Source organism: Urocitellus parryii, chromosome X (assembly GCF_045843805.1).
Source record: "Urocitellus parryii isolate mUroPar1 chromosome X, mUroPar1.hap1, whole genome shotgun sequence".
In the NCBI taxonomy this organism is placed as follows: Eukaryota; Metazoa; Chordata; class Mammalia; order Rodentia; family Sciuridae; genus Urocitellus; species Urocitellus parryii.
In genome coordinates this window covers 60,750,417-60,757,181 of record NC_135547.1, presented here as the reverse complement: position 1 = coordinate 60,757,181, position 6,765 = coordinate 60,750,417, and the positions used below count along the sequence as shown (strand labels likewise).

At 40.4% G+C, this 6,765-nt stretch overlaps 1 non-coding gene across 1 annotated transcript; it reads left to right on the top strand.

Annotated features, from left to right (window-relative positions):
• The first annotated feature begins 3,474 nt into the window (after positions 1-3,474).
• On the top strand, positions 3,475-3,590 carry LOC113176347 (U5 spliceosomal RNA). The gene has a single exon (XR_003300057.1). It is a non-coding gene; the product is annotated as a U5 spliceosomal RNA (small nuclear RNA).
• Positions 3,591-6,765: the final 3,175 nt, after the last annotated feature.

Sequence of the window (6,765 nt, the reverse complement as noted above, 5' to 3'; positions counted from 1 at the left end):
GATTTTTTCAGCTGTCTTAGGGATCGGGGAAGTACTCAGGGCCCCTAGTAAAAATTTTGGCTTGGAGCATTTCGTTTTATTACCTGCTAATATTTCAGAGCCATGGTATGCTGATACTGGTTTACAAGTCTTGCAGCAAATTCATGCCCAGCTAGCAAGACCTAAACGTACTATTGGAGTTATAATTGTTGGTGTTTTGGCACTAGTCTCTTTTATTGCCTCCACTGACTCTGCGTCTCTGACATTGTCTCAGAATATTCAGCATGCAAAATTTCTTAATAATTTAGCTCAAAATACTTCCAAGGCTCTGCGTAATCAAGTAAATATTGATGAAAGAATTGAAACTAAACGCCTTAGAGGCGACTGTTATAGACATAGGTAATGAACTTTCAGCTTTAAAATTTAAAGAAAGGCTTAAATGCCATGCAAATTGTAAATATGTGTGTGTTACAGCTGCCAAGTACAATGCTTCTCTCTGGGATTGGGAGAAGGTTAAAAACCATTTGTTAGGTATTTGGCAAAATAGTAATAATAGCTTGGATATTCTGAAACTTCATCACCATATCCAAGATATTCAAAATAATAGAGCTGATTTTTCGGATCCTTCTTCTTTGGCTAACCAAATATTGAAGGAGTTGAATGGATTCAACCCTGGAAATATTCTTAAACACTCGGCCTGGTACATTATTGTATTATTCTCCTTGCTGTTAATTCTCTTTTGTGTTGTAATTATAGGATGGGAAGTCTTCCGAACAAGAATACAGAAAATACAAAGAGTGAACCGACGCCTCATTTTTAAGAAAAGAAAGGGGGAAGCTTAGTGGTTAAGGCGCCAGTGGTTTAAATCTCCAGTACAAATAGACGAAAATGTGGTGACCATGAAAGAATGCATGATCATATTACAATCTCAAATTTCAAGATAGACCATGAAATCAACCACATTATTTCAACATCAATGCAAGAGACATGGAAATCACAATTACTTAAGTGTGATCTCTGAGGGTCCCAGCAAACCCATGGGTGAGCATTCTTGCCATGCCTTTACATGGAAAGTCGGTCCAGGACACCCTGGCCTAAGACATTACACTCACTGGTTCCACATCTCCCTCCCTCATCTGCTAAGGGAGCACAAAATCCCAAAACCAGAAGGAGGCATTGGGTCAGTGACCAATGGTTCTGGTACCAATGGGTGGCTATCAAAACAACCAAAAGGTACAATGGGCTTCTCACTAGGGTTTATTCCTTTTCTATCATTCACCTCTCTTCCTCTAACAAATTTTAAAAGGAGTAAGAAGTGGCCTAAATTCACCCACGCATTTAGGATACCACAGTAACCACACAGGACACCACGCTGCCTGGGGCCAGGAAGGTTCCGCATCTCTCTCCCTCTCCGGGCACCGAGTCAGAACGAAGCGACTTGTGTCTGGGGTCCCTTCATCTCCCTACGCCTCAGGGAAGCTCATTCCCCACCACGGGGCCAGCACACCGCCCCCACACCCCCAGGCTAAACATCTGGAAGCGGGACACTGCTCTCCAAGTAGAGCAAGTTGGTCTCCTTTAGACTGTGGTCATAGTCTGTTAATGACGTCATGTTTCCATGGCAACATCAACTAAATGTGCAGGTTGATACTCTGCACCCACCAGAAGTGCCTCTGTGTAGACCTCCTCTTTGTCCCTTTGCCTTTATTTGAAAGCAAAACACCTTCACTCTTCAGGTTACCAATTGAGAAAGTACACTAATTAGAGAAACTAGACTCAGACTCAGGCAAAGCTAAGAATTCTGCCCAGACTGTAAGATGTGCCACCTGTGGCAAATGAGTCCAAACTTTTAAAGGCTGGGGCCTTACTCTTATTGCTAGGCTATAGAAACCCCTAGAAAAAAGTCCTCAAGGTTGCCATGATGACATTAAGTTACCATGGCAACCTGGAGCTCAGGCTGTTCCATCAGATTGGAAATGTTCTTCTTAATATTGTCTTGTTTTTCACTAAGAAAAATTAAAAATGTCCTCAGGCCAGGTGCAGTGGCATATGCCTGTAATCCCAGTGGCTCAGGAGTCTGAGGCAGGAGGATTATGAGTTCAAAGCCAGCTCCAGAAACTCAGCGAGGCCCTAAGCAACTTAGCAAGATCGTGTCTCAAAATAATAAACAAAAGGATCTGGGGATGTGGGATCAGTGTGATTAAGTGCCCCAGGTTCAATCTCTGGAAAAGAAAAAGTGGTCACAGTCCCCATAATTTAGTCAGATTTCTTTGGCAACCACGATGTGCTTTGCACACAGTCTTCCCCATGTCTCTCCTTTAAAGTAAAATACCTTCATCCCTCAGGCCACATGACAAAGCACACTCATTAGAGAAACTAGGCAGGGAGGCAGGCAATTGGGAGTGCTTCACCCAGGTTGTTGGATTGTGTGTCTGATACCAGGAATTTTATTGGCTTTAAAAATGACATTACATGAGTATTATCAGTACAAAGAGACCAAGGAAGATATTCCAGGGGTCTTAGAGATGAGCTAGCCTTCTGAGTGGACCATGCAGAACTCATGCACTGTGCTATACAGTTAGCCATCTGTGAGAAAAATTGTCCATAACCAGTAACTGAAAGATCTAAGAACACCAAAAAAATGTCATTTGAGGAATCTCTGAGTCACTTTAGGGAGGCAAACCTAGAATAATACAGCCATTTAGTAAGCAGAAACCTAGTCAACTCAACCACACAATGGTTTACCCTAAAGAAATCTTACTCTCCATTTCTGCTATTTTATCCCATTGGGGAAGACCATCCATGACTAAAACACATCTAGCCTCTCTACTTACTATTGCTCTGTGGCAGGAATGACTTACATGGTTGGTGCATCTGGAAGGAGAAACACATTGCACAGCCCAGGCCCTCTTCTTCAACCCTCTTGGTAGTAAGCTTCTGTCCAGGAGCACTTTTCTGCTCTGCCCCAAAGGTGTGGGTCTTACAACAGCTCCAAAACTCTACCTCTATTTCAAATAAAATTTTTAAAATATTTCTTGAAGTAAATAAAAATATGCAATGTTCTGATTGCATACTCAGTATTTCTATTCTCCCTGGCTTCTCAACTATTCTTATGTTCTTTCTCCAAAATGCTTGTATATTCAAAGGGCCCCCAAAGAGCCCCCTGCTCCAATTTGAGGCTTAAACCAACTAAAAGATATGACCAAGAATAAAGAGAACAACACATTGATATTATTCCCTTTAAAAGTGACATTGAATAATATGAATTAGACTTGCTGGTACATGGGGCTCCTATTAATGAACCCCAAATTTTGAATGATGCCCCCAGCAGTGTTGCATGGGTATAGTCACAAAGTCCACAGGCTAAGATGCATCTCTATCTGCTATCTTGAGAAGAAGCCCCATTTGTGCCCAAAAAAACTTGATTTCTTTGTCATAAGGTTATCTGTGTAGCAGGAGAAAGTGTTTTAGGATACCTCTAAAAAATGACAGTGGATACTCTGGTTTCTCTTCAGATCATATAAATCTTTAGCCTTTTACTAAAGATTTCCATGGAGAGAAACAACTCTGAGTCTTAAACCAATTTTTTGAGGCCTTGTTTCGGCAAGACTAAAAAAAAAAAAAAAATTAAAAATAAATAAAAAACCAACAGTGGAGTGAATCTGACACAACTTTCCTAAGTACATATATAAATATACCACAATGAATCTCCATATCATGTATAGTCACAAGACTGGGATCTGAATTAGAATAAGATATACTCCACATTTGTACAAACATGTCAAAATATACTCTACTGTCATGTATTGCTGCAGTCTGGCTGGGCACAATTCAGGAGCCACTTGTCAAAAGAAACGAACTTTATTTTTAGAACACACACACACCACACCACACAGCTCCTCAGGAAAAACCCTCAGAGCCCACCTGCCACCACCGGCTTCCCATAAGCCTCTCTCACAACCACCAGCCTCTCCACCTCCCACAATCCTCCTGCTCTTGAGACCTATTGGCTGGGTCCCGTGGGCAGAGCCAAAAATAGTCCCCTAATGAGCATGTCCGTGGTCTGAAAGGGCGGGGAAACAGCCCAATGAGCATCACCGCAGAGGAGCCAATCAGCTGGCAGCTAGAAGTTTGCTGGGGCTGCTGTGAGCCAATCATCAGCTGGCAGCTGGAAGTTTGCTGGCAGCTGGAAGTTTGCTGGGGCCCCTTCGGCTGTGGCTCTCAACAATGTATATCTAAAAAGAACAAATACAATTTTAAATAACACTTCTTGAAGTAAATAAAAGTATGCATTGTCCTGATTGCATATTCACCAAGAAATCTGCTGAAGATAATGGTTTTCTATAGAGTTAATGGGTCAATTTATAGCAATATCCTCTCAATTCCTTAACACCAGTTATTGCAGTAGAGGCTCATCTTATGAAGATGATTGGAATCAGATTCTAAATTCCAAGAATAGGTGGGAAAATATACGCCCATTGAAATTTTCTCTTAAAACTCTCTTTAATAAGAAAATGACTAAATGTTCAGAAATCTACACACACATAAACCAAGACATAGTTTAGTCAAAATTACAACAAAGTCCTACCAAACCTTCAAGGATAAGAGAATTGCTATACAATCCTATGACAACTGAGATGGAAAGTTCAACAAAACCATGTTTTTTTCAATATTGATTTCTCATTAACAAAATGATTCTCATTGATTATCTCTCAGGAATCTGTGTGTTGAGTGGGCCAGCTGGGTGTTGTCTGCTCCAGTCTGTAACTAACGCCTACAGTTATCTGGGACATCCTGAGAGCTCCCTTATACAGATCATAACTGGTGCTGGTATCTGCTGTAAACTCATTTGGCCCTGTATACCAGATCACTTTTGTTGTGCTCCACATAGCCTATCATGTGTAGAGTTGCCAGCTTAAATTTAATGCAGTTCAATTTGACTTCTACATAAACAATGAATTATTTTTACTTCTTGTGGCATGCAAAATTATTTTGTTTATCTGAAACTGAGGTGTAAATGGCTTTCCTGTATTTTCATGTACTAATCAGGCATCTGTAGGTTTTAACACCTGAGAGGACTCTTTCAAAGGACAGGTAGTTCTAAGGAAATCAAGCAGACAGTAAGGAAACAGAACACAGTCAATGTCTACTGGAGAACCTTGGCTAACATCACCTTAATTAAGTGACAAAGGTTAGTATCATCAGTGATGTCACATGGATATCATGTACTCCCAGACATAATGTCATGAAAAGATGCTTCAAATCTCTGGTGTTTCCTCTTAAAACCCATTATCATGGTCCAATCAAGAGAAAAACAACAGGCTAAGCCAGTGCTCCTCAAAGCTGTCAATGTCATGAAAACAGCATTGCAGTGATTCTCACCATTAAACAGGGAGTTATCATATGTGTCAACAATTACACTCCCAGGTACACAACAAAGATAAATGAAAACACATGTCAACATATAATCTGGCACAAGAATTCCTGTAGCATTATCATTCACAACAGCCAAAAAGTGGAAATAACCCATCCATTTCCCTATTGATGGATGGATTTATAAAATAGAGTACTGTATTTTTCATCAATTAAAGGAAGAAAATACTAATATGTTATAATAGGGATGAAGCATGAAAATAAGTGAAGATACCCAAAAAAAAAAGCCCAAACATTGTATAATTTCATTTGTATAAAATATCTGGAATAGGCAAATCCAGACACAAACATGTGTTTTTCTGGGCCTGAGGTTAGGATAGGTGTTTAAATGAACTTAGCACAATGCCACATTTTAGGGAGATGGAAATATTTAAAACTCAGATGCTCAACAATATACATATACTTAGAACCACCAAGATGTTTCCTTAAAATGGGTAAATGGTTAATTATATAATTTTAAATTATATTGCAATAAAGCTTTTAAAATACAATACTGGCTTGAGCTTCTATTGTATCACAATAACACTCAAACTTTGTTCTTACCAAGTTTTTTTTCATGTACAAGTATTTGATAATCATGAATATGAATAAAACTGTGGCTGTATCCCACCCTGATGACTTTATGTCCTACGTAACTCCAAGCAATGACTGTCTCCTCCCCCCACCACCCATGCTCCCTTGGATTGCTCCTTTGTGTAAAAGCCAATTTATACCTCATCACTTCCACCTGTAGCACTGGTTTGATAGTGGGTCCAACTACAGGGTCCAAGGCCTGTCCTCTGTGACAGACTATCAGCACTGTTACTTTCCTTACTCTTCTGTGGCCTTGGGCAGTCTATGCAGCACTATCTTTATGGGTGGTGGGATGGCAGTACTTATTAGAGGGCTCCAAAGGTGCACAACCTTTTGTACCAACACTTTCTCTCTCAGAAGTCGATCATCAGGATGGAATGAAAGATGTTGATAAGGCTCGGGTTATTAAGATGCCATGCTCAGAACTCCCTTCCTTTACTTCTGGACCTGAATGTAGGAAGGGAGGTCAAATAAGACACAAAGCCATGAAGGGGCAAAAAGAAGACTAGGGAAACGTGGTCGGCACCATATACACGCATATACTCACGCACAAACTCTATCATCCAAGCATTTGTTTTCTCCACCCCCCCCCACCCTTAGAATCCAAGCACTGTTGCCATATTCAATTTCTCTAAGACAGTTTCTGGGCTCAAACAGAATACATTCATCTCACCTTTCAAACAGTGATGTGAACTGTCCCCAAACTCTGCCCTTTAGCAATTTGTACTCTGGAAACATCATACAAACATGTTTGACAACAGGGACTATCAAAACACTTTA